The sequence below is a fragment of the Martes martes genome (genome assembly GCF_963455335.1).
Source record: "Martes martes genome assembly, chromosome: 7".
Classification (NCBI taxonomy): domain Eukaryota; kingdom Metazoa; phylum Chordata; class Mammalia; order Carnivora; family Mustelidae; genus Martes; species Martes martes.
In genome coordinates this window covers 3,051,373-3,069,853 of record NC_137894.1, presented here as the reverse complement: position 1 = coordinate 3,069,853, position 18,481 = coordinate 3,051,373, and the positions used below count along the sequence as shown (strand labels likewise).

The following is an 18,481-nucleotide window of genomic DNA, read 5'->3' as shown; positions in this document are numbered from 1 at the left end:
CCTCTGTTGGTAGTATCTGCCTTTTTTAGTCCTTCGATGCAGGGGTCAGGAAACATTTTGGGTAAAGGGCCAGAGGTAAGTATTTTAGGGTTTTACCAAGCAGGTGTTCCCGGCCTCAAGGTTCTGGACTGTTGTCACAACACCGAGGAACCCATAGATGACTCGAGAACAATGGGCATCGCTGTGTTCCGATAGAACTTTATGTACAACGGAGTCCGTTCAAGCCAGAACTATGGACATCGGCTATGGAAACTGGGGAGTGGTGACAAGAGGTGCCTGAGGCCCAAAGGCGGCCGTGGCAGCGAGCGGCAGTGCTGGTTGAGAGGCCTGTCACCTGTTAGGGACAGGAGGAGATGGCGAAGCCAGCGCCCTGAAGGATGTGCAGCCGGTGGTCCGAGGGCCAGTCTGTTGCATCATCACTTCCTTCGCGAGCATCCCGGCGGGGCAGCGGTCCCAGCAGAGCGAGTTGGCGCAGAAGCGAGTGGTAGTGTGGAGGGCGCAGACCATGCCTTTGATGCGGGAAGCAGGGCTGCCTTGCTGGCGTGCACCTGGGGGACCTCAAACCTCAGAGTGGTACGAAGGACCCTTCTGAAAACAGGACGGGCCAGGGTGGCTGCTCATCCTGGACCTGCCCCGTCCTGGGCGCTGTTAGCCGGGGCTTCTTACTACCCACTGGCAAGCAGATCCTCCCGAGGGGACCTTGTTGGAGTCGGGAGGGGCACACCCACCCGCTCGCGAGCGACAGCTGTGGCTTTTCTGGAAGCTGTGGTGAGGCCCTCTTCTCAAATCCTGCCAGGTGTGTTCTAACCCCCTTTGGCGCCCGCGTGGTCAGCCAGACGTCGACCGCAGACCTGAGGCCACGTCCTTCACCTCCCGGAGCCGCCTTCCCCAAGCACCTGCTCGCTGCTCCGTGTCCTCGCCAGGACTTCCTCTTTTTGCTAGTTGCCACGAGCACCTTTGTGTTTCAGACCCTTCCTCTGTAATTACAGTCCATCTGTCCGAGTGACATCACCCTTTGGGAAAAAGGCTTGCTTTTCTACTTAGAATGCTCACGAGACATTCGTAACAAGCAGCTTAGTTAGTCTGGTTTTGAAGCTTTCCTTTTTCCACATTTTTAAAGTAAACATATATTCTTTAATTCTGACAAAAAAACTAGAGTTATTTCAAATTCAGGAGATTAACTGTGATCTGTATGGTATTTAAATAAGCAATGTCGAAACATCTAAAAGAAGTATATAAATGTATATGTCCAAAATACACAGAAAAAGAAATGAGAATGGAATCAAATGGTTTTTAAAAAGTGAGTTAAACTCAAAAGAATGGAGGGGAAAAATACAAGACATGAAGAAATAAAAAAACAACAACTTTATTTACAGAAATAAGCAGTAAGCTGAATTTGACCCTCAGGTTGTAGTTGGCAACCCCCTGCCTGAAAGGGAAAAAATTGTTCCTGTGTGTTTTCTGCCAGCACTTTTACGGTTTTGTTTTTCTCTGTTTAAAATCTGCTCGTTTGAATTTATTTTGATGTGACTTATGAAATAGGGTTTTACTTGTTCTCTCCATATGGGGAGAGCACCATGGGAGGGGCGGGGGGGGGGGAGGTTTCCAGGTGGAGGAAACACGAAATCCGTGTTAGGACACTAACAGAAAGCCCCGGTGTGCTTGAGAAACTAGTCCTGTGTCGTTCAGACCTGAATCCCCTTCCAGCCTGGACGGGGTGGAGGGTGAGACGGACGGCGTACTGGAAGCAACCACGGAGGCCCTCGCCGTTGCGCCGCGCATGTCACGTTAAGCGGAGTCACTTGTGCAAGTCCAGGCAGAGGAGGGACATGGCTGGATTTGTGTTTTAGTAGCATCATGCTGGCAGCAGTGGAGGCTGGACTCCCCGTGCGATGAGCCTGGAGATGTGGAGTCCAAAATGCTCGAAAGTGCGTGCAATCGTGAAGCCCTCGTCCAGGGAGCATGGTGGGGGAGGTGGAGGAGGGAACAGATCGGAGAGACCTTTAGTGGGTAGAATCCTCAAAGTTCAATAATGCTTGGAACGAAGACCACAGGAGCCAAGAAGAGAGGACGCGGCCAGCGCTCCGGCTTGAGCAGCAAAGTGGGTTTGTTAGCTGTTCCTTTGAGGGAGGGGGTCCTGAAGAGGGGTCCCGTGCCAAAGATCAGGGCTCACCTCCTTGGATTTTCCTTCTCTTGGGAAATTTGCCCCCGTAAGTATTCGATATCTCGGTACCTTTCTGAGACCTTCAAACAGATGCTCATGTTTTGTGTGTGGGAGAAGGCTGCGTCTGAAATAGGGCGGCCCGTTGTTGGCTCGTGGCAACGTCCCCTCGTCGGTGGTGAGCTAAGGCACCGCCCAAGGGGAGTGTGTAGAATACATGAGGAAGCCGAGCTGCTTCCTGGGAGCACCCGGGGGCAGGGCATGTGGCCAACGGAGAAACTGAAGGGATCTGAATTCGAGGACGTGAGAAGAGTAAGTAAACCTGGAACTTCGCAAACACAGGGCCGTGGAAGCCAGAGGAGTGAGTCACTCCCCAAAGGAGGTGATGGTCGACCGTGCGCACGGCTGCTGTGATACCCGCTGGAGGAAGAGTCCAAACGTACTCTTTGGCAACTCGGAGATCATCTGTGACCTTAGCAAGAGTGGCCTCTGTGAATTTCAGGCCGGAGCCGAAGCCTGATTGCCGTGGGTTGAGGAGTGGACAGAAGGTGAGACCGGGTAGACGGAAAGACAGAAGGAGGCCACGCACCGGCAGCATGTCAGCAGCCGGGGGGACCGCACGGGCCCCCCAGAGGACACGGTGAGAAGTCAGCAGCACTCGTGTGTTCCCACCCCGGTCTGCAGGAGGCCGTCGAGGCTGGGGAAGCTGCTCTGCACGTCTCTCTGGACCCAGGCCCCCCCCCTCGCCTTCATCATCCTAGAGGATGGCTTTCCTCTCTGCAGTTGTGAAGTCACTGTAAACTTTTGCACCTCTCCACACCGGACAGTAAAGACGGTGGAGCTGAAGACGTTCCTTGAATGCTGTGCCCTCCATGGAGGAAGGGACGTCCCACCCCTGGGGCGGGGGGAGCGGGTTCTGCCTCTTTCTGTTCTTACTGACATCCATACACCGTTGTGTCATTCCTGTATCCCTTAATTCCGCCAACCCCTCCCAGCGTGATTTTGCTGTTTTCAAGCCCATTCGACAGATGGGGGCCTAAGGACCAGGGATGTTAAGGAACCTTTGAAAGGCAATATAGAAAAGTGGCTAAGAAGTTGGGCTCTGGGGCCGGGGTTGAAATCCCAGGTTTGTGGCTTCCTACTGTGTAAACAGACCAAGTTCTTTTTTTTAAACTTCTGTGTGTATTTTGGTTTTTTCATTGAAACTGGAAACGACCATAATACTGCCTTTGTAGATGTTGTCGGGATGAATAAGTAAATCACTCATGCTGAGCATTCCAAGTAGCGTCTGGCACCTAGAGAGCGCCCAGGAAACGCCAGCAGGGTTTTTATTAGACATGTGGCTCATTTGGGTGCCCATGGATGACACAGCTTTTCCAGACATTCAGCATCGACGTGGACATTTGTAAACAGACATCCAAGTCAACCATCTGTCACCCTGGGTCTTGCTTTTGAGAGAGCTGCTGACGGGTGTGCAGGAAGACCTTGTCAGAGGGGCCCCGGGAGAGTGAACGGGAGGAGAAACGAACGGGAGAGAAGGGATGCCGCTCGGGGGGAGACCGCAAGGAGGCAGGCTGGACTGGGAAGGGTTAAGTCGGGTCGGCTTTTGGACTTGAAGACGGAGAGGGGAGCACCATCGCCTGCCCGGGTGTTGGGGATGGGCCTAGAGTTAGCATTGGCTTTAAAAACCTTGGAAGTCTCCTCAGAAACACACGTCTATGTCAGGGTCCAGCAGAGACTAGAAATCGAGATAATTCTAACTGAACCGGGGGAGAAGCTGAGAGAAATTGGGTCAAGAAACCAGTCTTTCTGGGGAAGTGTGCTGAGGAGACCCCGAAATGGGAAGGGACAGGTCGGGGGGGCTTGTTGGCTGGAAGGGGTCTGGTTGCCTTTCCCAGTTTCGTGCTCCTGGTGAGGTAGATCTGATTCTGTCCCTGTCTGTCGGTCGGTCTCTCTCTCTCACACACGCATTGATTTTTGCTTTTTGGATTATAGATCCTTCGGAGAGTCTATCGAAAGGTAGGCATATTCCCTCCATTTTCCTGGAATGCATAGGGACCCATAAGGCCCAAATTTGCCATTCTGATTGTTTTTGAGGGCATCTCAGGTCCTCTGTGCCACTTCAGGACATTCCAGGTCAAAAACCCTGAAAAATCTAATCTTTTTCATTCCTTTCTACAAAGAAAGGGTGACAGGCACATCTGGCAGGTGAGGTGACGTGGAGAGGGCAGGGCTGCTGGCCGGGCCCCGGGCCCCGTACGTATGTGCTTGGGCTCCGGCGAACGTTAGCCGTCCCTGCCTGCATGAAAACACGCTGCTTCTCCTCCTGGATTTTCAGTGCAGCCCCTCGTGTCTGTTACTTCTCCGAAACTGGCCCGCCGCAGCCCTTCTTGGCCGGGATTTTCCTTGGGCCATATGGAAGCACTTCCCTATAATCACGCTTTGTGTGAAAGAAATGTGGGAAACCAAGCCACGTCTTTCCCCAAGTGTGTATCACGGGGTCTGCAGGGTTCACGAAGCTCCTACGGCCTCGCCTTGCCGGGCAATCGTTCCTGCCCTCCTCGGGGCTCACCCTGAGGCAGGCGGCGGCCGTGAGACACCACCGGCACAGGCCCGCTCGGGACCGAGCGCTCAGGCGCCCCGCTCGCGGGCTATCCTTCCCACCAGAGAGCGAAGCAGATTCGAAGTCGTGGCGCCCAGAGCCAGAACTTCTGCTATGAGAAAAATCCGAAATCAATCCAGATACAACACGCAAATTTCCTGTTCCGCAGGAGAAGGGGAGACTGAACCAACAATGGCATAAATAACTTTGGATGTTGGAACAGGGAAGTAGAGGCCGCTTGGTTTTTTAAAGAGAGAAAACTCCAAACACAGCGACAAAGAAGCAAGCCATCTACTTGGAGTCTTGATTGTTTTATATATATATATATATATATATATATTTTTTTTTTTTTTTAAGTAGACACCCAAGTGGAGTCCAATGTGGGGCTTGAACTCACCACCCTGAGGTCAAGACCTGAGCTGAGATCAAGAGTTGGGCGCTTCACCGACGGAGCCAGCCAGGCGCCCCCGCTGTTTTGGTCTTACCCTCATAAGGCAAATAAACAACCTCAGCTGGTCTGCTCTGGATCTTCTGTGCATTTTTTTTTTTTTTTTTTTACCTGGTGGCAACTAAGCCTGTTGGGATGCCCAAGGCCGACCGGGAACCCCAGCATTTCACTGGACTTAGATAACCACACCCTCTTACCAAACATCCCTCGCTCGGTACTCCTGACAGAAATAGAATCCTGGGGCTGGAGGGTTATTATTATGACATTTTCTCTTCATACACAGGCCATTTTTCCTTTGACTGTCACTTCCAAAAATAGCCTGTACACAGAACTTGTTCTGTGACGGGGAAGACGGTATTGGCTGTAACGTGGCACATGGAGCGTCTGCTCACATCATCTCTCTTGACCTCCCCATTCATCCTTCGAGGGCAGGACTCTGAATGATGACACACTTGTAACAGAAGTCTCTGTGGCCAAGGAGGATTCAAATGCAACACCCTGTTAATTTTAATGAGATACTCCCCCATTTAATTCAAAGAGAACACAGCGTCGAGGAAGGGTCCTGACACTGAATATCTAGGGTCCTGTGTTCCTGCTCTTCCCAGCTTGCTCACACTTTTGTGTGTGTGTTCTGTGTCCTCTGCATGAGGAAAAAAACAAGAGGAAAATGACGTGCTGGCCCCACTGAGAAGGAGTGCCATGGACTCTGTTTTTCACAGAGTAGCCAGACTGACCATGAACTCCCCAGCTTAACCTCTTCATGAATTGCCTTTCGACTTATTCTAGAATCCACGCCCTTTCCGTGACCTTCAGAGTCTTCCGTGGCTGGCTCTGTGTTGTGTCACGTGCGCCATTTTACCCCTCGTGCACTTGGCTCCAGTCTTAACTGTCTGGAAGATTCTTGAGTGCCAAGAGCGCGTCCCCCCACGGGGCTTTGCGTGGACCCGTCCCTGGACCTGGAAGACACTTCCCTCAGCTCTTCATGCGGCCGCCTTTTCCTCCACCGTGAGCTCAAGCGTCACCTCCTCAAGGAGACGTTCTCTGACCAAGCTACAATCTAGAGCTGGCTCTTCTCTTTTCTGTTTGCTTCTTGCTTAGCCTTTATGGAGCATGTCACGGGAGCCCAGGAGATGTTGAACGAATGAATGCAGGCTCTTTGCTAGAGATGATTCTACTTCCCATGATGGTTTCACCGGGACTAAATAATGTTGTGCAACAGAACTGCACTGGAAACCAGAGACTGGGTAATAAGCTCAGCTTGGCCACTCACTGTATATGATCTTGGGTGGGAGCACAGGGACCTTGGCCATTTCATCTATATGCTAAGAGCATTAGCACAGATGATTTCCAAGACCTCTTCTACCTCTGAAAGCCCATTAAGTAGATCTGTAATTTATTTCTTGTGGTTTTTTTTGTTGTTGTTTTTTTTTTAAATAACAGATATTGGGATTGAATAGAGGTCAGAGAAATAAGACCAGGATCTTATAAGAAGATCTTTGCTAGTGCTTTCATGAAAAGGCTCAACAGAGGTGGCTTACCTTGATTCTTAAAGGGCCCAGGAAATTTTATATATGCAAGAAAAGTGAGTTGGTGTAAAGTCTGTCTCCTCTTATCTCCCATGAACCCCTGCTTAGGTACCTTCCACATGCAACCATCTCTGCCTGCGTGGGAGGCGTTTTGTCTGTGCGCCGTGACCCCCTGATGAGCGTGTGAGCTCATCAAGGGCTTTTCACACCTGCCCCAATGCTGGCACCTGGTATGTTCTCCATAAAGATGTAGTGACTTGATTGGAACAGGACTGAGGAACCCACTTAGATCAGCTGCCCACGTGAATTAAAAGCAGAAGCAGCCTATGGGCAGCCAAGTCCCGTCCCACCTGGAGTTACCCAGGAGACCTGACATCCTCTAACCAGATGATGGCTTGGAGGTTCTCAGCAATAATAATTACCAGGATGGTAATAACCGTGGCCTCCATAGGCTCTGTGCGTATGTGCCAAGCGCTGCACTGAGTGCTTTTACATATGATGTGATCTGCTCTTCAGCATAACCCTGCAGAGTAGGTACAATTACAGCCTCCCCTTTGACAAATGGGACAGTGACAAAGGGGCTCTGTGTGAAATGCCTCATTCAGAGCCTCACAGCAGGTAAGTGCTCAAGCTGATCTGACTTCAGGGTCCATGTGCTCCGCCACCCTCCTGAGCTGTCTTCCAAGGGTGGCCAGAGGAGCAGGAGGTGGAATGTCCACAGAGGCCTAGAGAGATGGGGTCTGAACAAAGGTACCACAAGAATGGAACCGGAAGTAGAGCAAAGGCTGCCTCAACCCACCTGCCTGTGGTTCCCCCTCTCAGAGCCCAGCCTGTGGTTGCAAATCCAGCCTGCACATCTGGACCACCGGGAGGGCTTGTTCCGTGTTCTAGTCCTCAAGCCCTACCCTAGAATTTTGGGTAGTCAGTCTGTCACCACATTTTCCAGGTGCCTCTGATACGTGCTTTTGGTGAATACCTCTGCTTTTCAGCCTCTGGTGGCGCTGTCATGGAGGAAAGATCATTTTCCCACTACCCTTCTAGGTTCTTAGCTGACAGCCCCCCAGTAAGAAGAAGACAGAATAATAGGAAAAAAAGAAATTGAATGATGTACGTGTGTATGGGAGCCCACAAAGATATGAGACTCAGAGAAGTGGCCAAAGCAGGAAGCTTTTATACCTTTTAAACAAAGGTATGATACATTTGTGAAGAACTGACAAGACAAGGGGCTTAGGCTGTAGTAAATGGTGAAGCGGTAACAAGGTTTGTTCATGAAGACTTCTCGGCTCTAAATTCCTCATGTCTGGTGATAAAGATGTCTTCTATGACCCCTGGTATGGGGAGGGTGCCTTTCTCAGGGGAGATTCATCTTCTGCTTTCATATGGACAAAGGATGGACAGAGTGTCCTTGCCACATCTGCTATTTCTCAAGTACTTTTCATTCAAAATAATCAGTATGCCAGGGTGGCATATTTGGGGTGACATTCTGAACCCCTACTTCCCACTATAGAGTCAGAGGCCCATGAACATTTAATCTTCATCAGGCTCTTGATTTTGGAGATGCACTATAAAAGACATAGGGAAAAAGGTACACTGCAATGCTGGGGAACATCTGGACAGAAAGTTCTCACTTGTTGCTTATGGGTAACGAAGCCCCTCAACTGAATGCTGTTCAAAGTGAGTCCTGGAAATGAGCATGGAAGTGTACATTCTTAAGCACCCTTCCTGTTACCCTGCTCTTTGGAGGTGAAGGCATGTTAGGCCAATAAATGGAGCTCCAGGTTGGGAGCAGATGCTTCTGCATAGACCCCAGAGCTGACGGCCAAGGACGTTCAGGTGCGGTTTCAACAGTAAGAGACTCCAATGACATAGTGTGGAATTTTCTCAGGGCAGGACCATGGGATGTCGTAGCTGGGCAGGTGAGGGTGTGGAAATCAGTTTTCAGCTCGCAGCTGGCTGCTCTCCCCAAATCACATCCCTGGTGTGTCCTTTCTCTCCTTTTTTTCCTTTTAAATTAATTTAAAATTTTCAGTGTTCCAAGATTCATTGTTTATGCACCACACCCAGTGCTCCATGCAGTCCGTGCTCTCCTTAATACCCACCACCAGGATCACCCATACCCCACCCCCCTCTCCTCCAAACCCTCAGTTTGTTTCTCAGAGTCCACAGTCTCTCATGGTTTGTTCCCACGCTCCCAGTTTCCCCCAAATTCACTTTTCTGTTCCTTCTCCTAATGTCTTCCATGTTATTCCTTATGCTCCACAAGTAAGTGAAACCATATGACAATTGACTGTTTCTGCTTGACTTATTTCACTCAGCATAATCTCCTCCAGTCCTGTCCATGTTGATATTAAAATTGGGTATTCATCCTTTCTGATGGCTGCATAATATTCCACAGTGTATATGGACCACATCTTCTTTATCCATTCGTCTGTTGAAGGGCATCTTGGTTCTTTCCACAGTTTGGTGACTGTGGACATTAATGCTGGGAACATTGGGGTACAGATGGCCCTTCTTTTCACTACATCTTTATCTTTGGGGTAAATACCCAGTAGTGCACTTGCAGGGTCATAGGGAAGCTCTATTTTTAATTTTTTGAGGAATCTTCACACTGTTTTCCAAAGTGGCTGCACCAACCTGCATTCCCACCAACAGTGTAAGAGGGTTTCCCTTTCTCCACAACTTCTCCAACACTTGTTGTTTACTGTCTTGTTGATTTTGGCCATTCTAACTGGTGTATGGTGGTATCTCAATGTGGTTTTGATTTGAATCTCCCCGATGGCTAATGACGATGAACATTTTTTCATGTGTCTGTTAGCCATTTGTATGTCTTCTTTAGAGAAGGGTCTCTTCATGTCTTCTGTCCATTTTTTTGACGTGATTATCTATTTTTTGGATGTTGAGCTTGAAGAGTTGTTATAGATCTTGGGTATCAGCCCTTTGTCTGTAGTGTCATTTGCGAATATCTTCTCCCATTCCGTGGGTTGCCTCTTTGTTTTGTTGACTGTTTCCTTTGTTGTGCTGAAGGTTTTTATCTTGATAAAGTTCCAAAAGTTCATTTTTTCTTTCGTTTCCTTTGCTTTTGGAGACATATCTTGAAAGAAGTTGCTGTGGCCAATGTCGAAGAGATTACTGCCTATGTTGTCCTCTAGGATTTTGATAGATTCCTGCCTCACATTGAGGTCTTTCATCCATTTTGAGTTTATCTTTGTGTATGGTGTGAGAGAATGGCCAAGTTTCATTCTTGTATACGTAGCTGTCTAGTTTTCCCGGCACCATTTATTGAAGAGACTGTCTTTTTTCCACTGGATATTTTTTCCTGCTTTGTCGAAGATTATTTGACCATAGGGAGGAGGGTCCATATCTAGGCTCTCTACTCTGTTCCATCGGTCTGTGTGTCTGTTTTTGTGCTAGTATCATGCTGTCTTGGTGATCACAGCTTTGTAGTAAAACTTGAAATCAGGCAAGGTGATGCCCCAGCTTTGTTTTTCTTTTTCAACATTTTCGTAGTGATTTGGGGTCTTTACTGGTTCCATACAAATTTTAGGATTGTTTGTTCTAGCACTTCGAAAAATGCTGGTGGCATTTTGATTGGGTTGGCATTGAAAGTATAGATTGCTCTGGGCAGTATAGACATTTTAACAATGTTTATTCTTCCAATCCATGAGCATGGAATGTTTTTCCATCTTTTTGTGTCTTCTTCAATTTCTTTCATGACTTCTGTAGTTTCTTGAGTACAGATCTTTTACCGCTTTGGTAGGTTTATTCCCAGGTATCTTATGGTTCTTGATGCTATAGTAAATGGAATTGATTCTCTAATACCCTTCTCTCCTTTTCAGAAGTGGTTGTCAGTTTCTGAATTTGACATTCCCTGCCTTTGTCGTTGGCATATCTCATTGGTCTCACCTCCAGCTACAAAAGGCAGAGTGGACAGTCCTCCACCTGTGGGACTGGTGTCTCCATACACTGACTTTCCCTTCCCTCGCCTCCCTCCTACCTGCACAGAGTGACAGGTGAACTTGATCAAAACTGAGTACCCGACTTTGAAAAGTTGTCAGCCCCCACTCTGCCCAGTGTCCGCAGACCACCTCCTTCTTTTTTTTTTTTTTTTAGAATTTCTTTTTTTAAAGATTTTATTTATTTATTGGTTAGAGAGAGAGAGCGAGCGAGCGAGTGCGCACAGGCAGACAGAGTGGCAGGCAGAAACAGAGGGAGAAGCAGGCTCCCCACCGAGCAGGGAGCCGGATGTGGGACTCGATCCCAGGACGCTGGAATCATGACCTGAGCCGAAGGCAGCCGCTTAACCAACTGAGCCACCCAGGCGTCCCAGACCACCTCCTTCTAATGTAAATGACACCGAGTGGTGATGGGCATTTGAGCACATTCACAAACACTGTTGTTTCTCAGATTACAAAATGGTTTCGCAACCATGGTCTCATTCTTTCCAATGTTTCCATTAGGCTGTTGTTATTATCCATATTAGCATTTATTGAGATACCTTCCTTCCTTTTTAAAAACACACCTTTGTTCCTTGGGAATGGACAGTGTTGGGGGCTGGGAGGGTGTGTGTGTTTTCACCTAAAGAACAGAAAGAGTTGGGCGCCTGGGTAGCTCAGTGGGTTAAGCCTCTGCCTTCGGCTCAGGTCATGATCCCAGGGTCCTGGGATCCAGCCCTGCATCGGGCTCTCTACTCAGCAGGGAGCCTGCTTCCCTCTCTCTCTGCCTGCCTCTCTGCCTACTTGTGGTCTCTGTCTGTCAAATAAATAAATAAAATCTTAAAAAATAAAAAAAAGAACAGAAAGAGAAAATAAATGCAGGGTCAAGGAAAGTAATAGGAAAAATGCTTGACGGAAACTTTTATTCAGCCAAAAACCTCCAACCGACTCAATTTTAAAAATTGAAAAACAAAAACCAGCAATGGAACAGTAGGAATGAGCTTGTCAAAGGGGGAGTAAAGCTTCTCTTTTCTTGTAATACCATGGAACAGACATATTTAGGTTGTTGCCATTCTAGTTGGACATTATAGTGAAAGTAAACAATCTGACATAAATTACAGCCCTTCTGGGCTGAAACTAATGTTTATTGATTAGTTAATATTGTGTGGACAGTTTACTTCCTGTACATCTTGCTACTTAGCAAAACTGTGATCTGCAGCAGGAAATGAGACATAGAAAAAAAATGATGGAACAGCTGGATTTGAGCATTTATGTGTGGGAGGGAAGTCCGCAGAAGCAAATTTAATGGATCCTTAGGTCAGCCCAGTGATTGCAAAATCAAACAAGTGAAACCCACGAAGTGGAGGTCTGTAATGAACGTTCTTCTGATGAGTGAGTTTGGGTTTACACAATTATGATCGGGTCTCACAGCAGAAGCTCAGGCTCAGAGTGTACCTTTTGGTTCTAGCCTCAGCTCTACTGCCTTGGAACTCTGCGATTTTGGGAAAGTCATTTAAACTTGGGGAGGGGGGGAATCCAGTTTTCTTACTTGTAGGAAGGGGCCTTTATTAGAATAAAGGAGGTGTAATTTATCTCAAATTACCTGGCATCACTTTGGGGGCATAGCAGGTGCTCAGTGAGGTCTAAATGACTTCCACTAACCCAACCCTACTGGTGGTTAAGTTCCCTTCTAAGCCTCGTGCATATAGTACCTCTCAAAACCCCCTTGAAACAAGTATGCTTATTGTCCTCATTTTACAGATGTAACTGAGGCTCAGGGAAGGTAAGAAACGTGCCCGCATTCACACAGCATTTGTAAGTGTCATTGCTGGTATTTCCAGCCAGGTTGTCTGGCTCCAGAATCGGTGATCTTAACCACCCACCCACCCCCACCCACCCACACCCACCCACACTGCCTTTCCAGGTGCTTTGTAGAGTAACAATAATGCAGAGGACGTGTAACATGTGACAAGAAGAGGTCCCTGGCAGATGGCCCAGTGAGTAGCAATATCAAAAATCTCTCACCCCAAACTTCAAGTAAAAAGTTTTGGAATAGTTCAAACACTGGAGGTGTTCAGCTGAATCAAACACCCACCACCACCACCACCACGAAATCTGAATGTTCCCAGACAGAGGGATCTGTTGCCGTCAACGTTGTGGGACCGTTCTCAACATTAGAGTCTACACCATTAGAAGGTATATCATAAAGCAGCCTCACGATCAGATCTGATTGGTGGCCTCTTTTGCAAACTTGCGATAGGAGACTTTAAGTGGTCTATACTTCGCCTGTTCTGAAGCCCAGCTAGCAGACCGCTCCCACGATATTTACAAGTGATTCTTCCCTCCATCCTGGTGTCTAGCTCTGGGTAGCTCTAGACTGAAGGGGAATTGACCAGGAGGCTGTTTGGGATTTAAAAGTGGCCCATTGGGGCGCCTGGGTGGCTCAGTGGGTAAGAGCCTCTGTCTTCGGCTCAGGTCATGATCCCAGGGTCCTGGGATCGAGTCCCGCATCGGGCTCTCTGCTCAGCAGGGAGCCTGCTTCCCTTCCTCTCTCTGCCTGCCTCTCTGCCTACTTGTGATCTGTCTGTCAAATAAATAAATAAAATCTTTAAAAAAAAATAGAAGTGGCCCATTGTGATAGACAAGACAGACAAAGCATGCTAGCAGTATTTGTATCAGAGCTAGCAGAATTTCAGGCAAAAAGAAAAAAAAAACCCACCCAAATCAAAGATCAGTATTTTATATCAATGAGAAAAATTGGTCTTAAAAATTTGCATGCAAGGGCACCTGGGTGGCTCAGTGGGTTAAAGCCTCTGCCTTCGGCTCGGGTCGTGATCTCAAGGTCCTGGAATCGAGCCCTACATCGGGCTGTCTGCTCAGCAGGGAGCCTGCTTCCTCCTCTCTCTCTCTTCCTGCCTCTCTGCCTACTTGTGATCTTTGTCTTTCAAATAAACAAATAAAATCTTAAAAAAAAATTTCATGCAAATGCCTTTACATCAAAATACATAAAGCAGAAAAAAGTATAGGAAGAAACTGAAAGAAGTTAAACCGCTGTTAAGTCAGTAAAAATTACACGTAGGGTCTGCACAGTGTAATTATTGTTATATTAACCAGTATTACTGAACATTGCATTTTGAGGGAATATACTGTCTTTTCAAGCAGCTATGGACCATATACAAAAACTGATTCTATGCTAGACTCCAAAGAAGATTGTGAAAAAAAATCTTAGTGAAACAGAAACCACTAGAAGAGACCTCGCCCCACAGCTGCTCACAGCCACTCCTTGCTCCCTCCCGTTACAGAGGTACGAGCGTCTGTCTTCCTTTCCGGGGCTAATTAATCTCCCCATCTGCGTCCTGGACTCCAGCCGCTCTGCTTCCTCAGAGATCCCACTCCACCCATCATCCCTTGTCTCTTCTCCATCTCTCCCTCTCTCCCTTTCCCATCAGGGTGAAAAGAGATCCCAGATTTCTTCCAGCTTAAATACAAGTATAATTTTTTTTTAATCTAAGTGTAATTAACATACAGTGTTATATTAGCTACAGGTGCACGATAGAGTGATTCAACGGTTCTGTACATTTCTCAGTGCTCATCACAGTAGATGTACTCTCGGTCCCCTTCACTGCTGTCACCCACCCCCGAACCCCCTCCCCTCTGGCAACCACCAGTGTGTTCTTGGTCTCTTTTTTTTCCCTTTGTTTGTTCATTTGATTCTTAAATTCCACATGTGAGTGAGATCATATGGGATTTGACTTTCTCTGGCTTATTTCACTCGGCATCGTACTCTCCAGTTCCATCCATGTCGTTGAAAATGGCAAGTTTTCGTTCTCTTTCGTAGTGGAATAATATTCCTGTGTGTTTGTGTATGAGATGTGTGTGAGATAGATCTATCTATCTATCTCACTTCTTCTTTATCCTTTCATATCTTGGCTATTCTAAATAAAGCTGCAGTAAACCTAGGGGTGCCTATATCTTTTCGAATTAGTATTTTCATTTTCTTGGGGTAAACACCCAGTAGTGGAATTAATGGATTACATGGTAGTTCTCCTGTTAATTTTTTAAGGAGCCTCCATACTGTTTTCCAGAGTAGCTGCCCCAGTTTGCGTTCCCACCCACAGTGCACGAGGGCTCCCCTTTCTCCGCATCCTCACTAGCCCTTGTTATCTCCTGTTTTTGCGTTGAACCGTTCTGACCGGGGGAGGTGATGTCTCACTGTGGTTTTATTTGCACTTCCCTGACGATGAGTGATACCAACAAGGTGTACGTTTAGGACTTGTGTGTGAATTATATATAAGATATATGTGTATTTTAAATGCTCCCCAGCGTTAGCCACCACTCGAACCTTCCCCCTGCCTTTGAGGACGGACTTTGGAAAACCTGCTTGTACTTCCTGTCTCTCTACCCCTCCATCCATCATTTTATGTTTCAAACCACAGCCTTCTGTGCCCGCTGCGTAACTGAAACCGCTTTCACAAAACCCGCTAACAATTCTTACTGCTGTGGAGACTTTAGTCCTGCTGCCCACCGCCCCCCCCCCCTCAAAATCCTCTCTCTGACTAGAGTTCTAGGGTTCTTCCTGCATTTGTGGTCAGAGTCAGAGCGTCGCCGTTTCCGGCAGGATGGTGAAGACGCGCTGACAGGTTTGTGACTATGGAGCAGTCCTCCCTTACGGTCCCGGTGACCTGGACTTGTCCTCTCTATGCCCCGCTCGGAATCAGGGCCATGCAAAGCAGTGCTCCTCCTGGGGGCTGCTAGATTGGCAGGTTCTTGGGCACCATCCGAAACTTCTGGGTCAGGATTTCTGTGGGTGGGGCAGGGATCTGTGTTTTAACAAGCTCTCCAGGTGCTTCTGGGAGGTACGGCCCTATAAAAGTATCACGGAGCCTTGATGTATCAAATGGTGTGGGAGAGTTACGGAACTGGGCGGGCATTGAGCTTTGGAGGAGAAGACATTTGATGCTGTATCATGTAGATTTCTTTTCCCATAATTCTAAGGACTCTAAATCCTTTATAGTGGTCCCTTCTAGGTTGCCCCCATTCCAAGCCTTGCCCAGCTGCTCTACAGTGTGTACTTATCTCCAAGGTTAATACGGTGGACAACTGGAGATTCGTTCGTTGCCTTCTACACAGAAGAAAATTTGTTCCCAGATTGGAGCATTCTGGCTAAAATCAAACACCAAGGGTTGTGGTCTGAGAGGTTTCCCTTGAGTGTGTAAGTGTCAGTGGGTGATAGTTGAAGCACACAGACACAGACACGCACACAGACACACACACACCCCCAGACACACACGCTCTGCGAACATCTGTAATACAAGCAACTAGTAGTAGTTATATCTCTAAAGCATGGAATTGGTCTGGAGTTTGTGAGGTCATAGGGGTAACTTTTCCTTCTACTTTCTATCCTTCTGTGCCTTTTTGTATTTCTACAGAAAAATTCCTTCATTTTGCCATAATAAATTATTAATACATATTATACATACTCAGTGGTTTCCCCCTACCCCAAGGAGAAAATGCACTATGATAACATATTGGCATTGGGATTCATTCATGACTTGCTTATTTTCTTTTCCTGGATATTCTAAATTTTCTGCAGTAAACACACAGCATGTTATATACATAATACAAATGTGTCTTGAAAATGGATGTGCTTTGGAATGCTTTCCAGAGCTGATGAAAACCTATTTGGGCACGTCACTTGGGTTTAGCACTCTTTCGAAATCTTTACGACATCAGACTATAGTGTCTGTGCGTAATATAACACAGACCGTCTGCACATTTATGCATTTGAAGACAAGACAGAATTGATAATTACACACAATTTTTGTTACAACTTAATTTTATCACTGAGCTTTTGGGCCTGTTGGTTCTCAAAAGTCTACTTTATCTTCTTAAAATGCTGACCCAGGAAAACATGCCATGATTTATTTAACCAGACCCATATTAATGAACGTTTAGGGTTTTTTCTTAGTTTTGCTAGGCTTCACATTTATACAAGTTTATCTTTGATTATATGTTTTTATTTTTCAAAGATACTGCCAATTTTTCCTCCAGTAAGATTTACTGCTATCTTCACAAATTAAATTTTATGAGAGCATTTCATTTTTACTAACAGAATAAATGAAATAGATCTTATTTTCAATCTGGATTTCTGTGATTACCACCGAGTTGGGCATCTTTTCATAAGCTTCTTATAATTTTAATTCTTTTTCCTTTGAATTGTTTTTCAAGCATTTGGCCAATTTTCTTGTTAATTTATGTTTTTTTTTTTCTTATTCACTTGTAAGCACTCTTTGTATAATAAGGAAACTATCTGTAATTATAATTTTTTCTGTCTTTGACAATTTTCTGTTTAAATTTTATGTCAAATGAGTTAATCTCTTCCTTTTCATTTTCTCAAGGCATTTTTATGTCTAGAGAGAGATTTAACATTTTCTTTTTGTAGGTCATGCTCATTCTTAAAAAGTTTATTCCAACGTATTCCATCGTTTTTTCTTGCCATTGCAAATGGGATATTTTCTTACATTATGTTTTCTGATTATTGTGGTATTTCTGAAATCTACTAACTTTTGAACGTAGACACACCTAGAAGATATCGGAGGTTCAGCTCCAGATCACTGTAATAAAGTGAATATTACGATAAAGTAGTTAAGTGAATTTTTTGTTTCTCAGTGCATATCAAAGTTATGTTTACACTATATCATAGTCTATGAAGTATGAAATAGCATTATATCTAAAAAAAAGTATATACCTTAATTAAAATAGTTTATTGCTAAAAAATCCTGTTATCTGAGCCTTTAGTGAGTCATAATCACTGATTATAGATCACCATAACAAATATAATAATAATGAAAAAATTTGAAATATTGTGGGAATTACCAAAATGTGACAGACAGACATAAAATGAGCAAATGCTGTTGGATAGATGGCACCAATAGACTTGCAGAATGCAGTGTTGCCACAAACCTTTACTTTGTTTTAAAAAGAAGAAAAGTAAAGAAAGAAGAAAGACAATATCAACAATATGCAAATAAAATGAGGTATGCACATACTAATCTCCTCCTGATTTCTAGTGCTTAGACTATTTTTTCTTGCCCAGTTACTTTGGCTGGTCTCCCTAAAGATCCTAAATCAAATGGTGGTAATTAACGTCCCTTCATTTCCCTATTTAAGTAACAGTGTTTCTAATATTTAAGCATAAAATATATTAATCATATTACTGGCATTCTTTTTTAAGTGGGCTCCACATCCAGGAGTCCAACCCAGGGCTTGAACTCACAATCCCAAGATTGAGACTGAGCTGAGATCAAGAGTCGGATGCTTAACCGACTGAGCCATTCAGGCTTCCCATTATTGGCATTTAAAAATCATGTTACAAACATTTGATTTATTTTATTTACTGAGAGTTCTTTTTTTAAAATCAGGAGTAGCTAATGAATTATACCAAGAGAATTTTTAGAATCTATTGTCTTAGCCACTTTTAAATATACCATACAGCAGTGTTAACAAATTTCATTAAAGAGTCTGCAAAAGGCTTTGGAAGCAAATTTTCAGATAATTATAATGTGCTACTTTGGTATTTATTATTAATTTTTTAATTTAGTGTAGTTGACACACAATGTTATATTAGTTTTAGGTGTACAGCATAGTGATTTGATACGTTTTTGTTACTTCTAAATAGAAGTATTTTTTGACAAAGAAGTCAGATGTGAATAAAAATTCAAAAAGTTGTCTGTACTCTGTCTTTCATTGATGTAATATTTTTGACTCTTTTACCTTAAATAATACCAGTGAAGTTCATAGTTTGGTTATTGT

General features: G+C 45.6%; 1 protein-coding gene across 1 annotated transcript in view; it reads left to right on the top strand.

Annotated features, from left to right (window-relative positions):
• ADAMTSL3 (ADAMTS like 3) overlaps positions 1–18,481 on the top strand; it is a 336,362-nt gene that overhangs the window by 153,450 nt on the left and 164,431 nt on the right. The window lies entirely within an intron of this gene.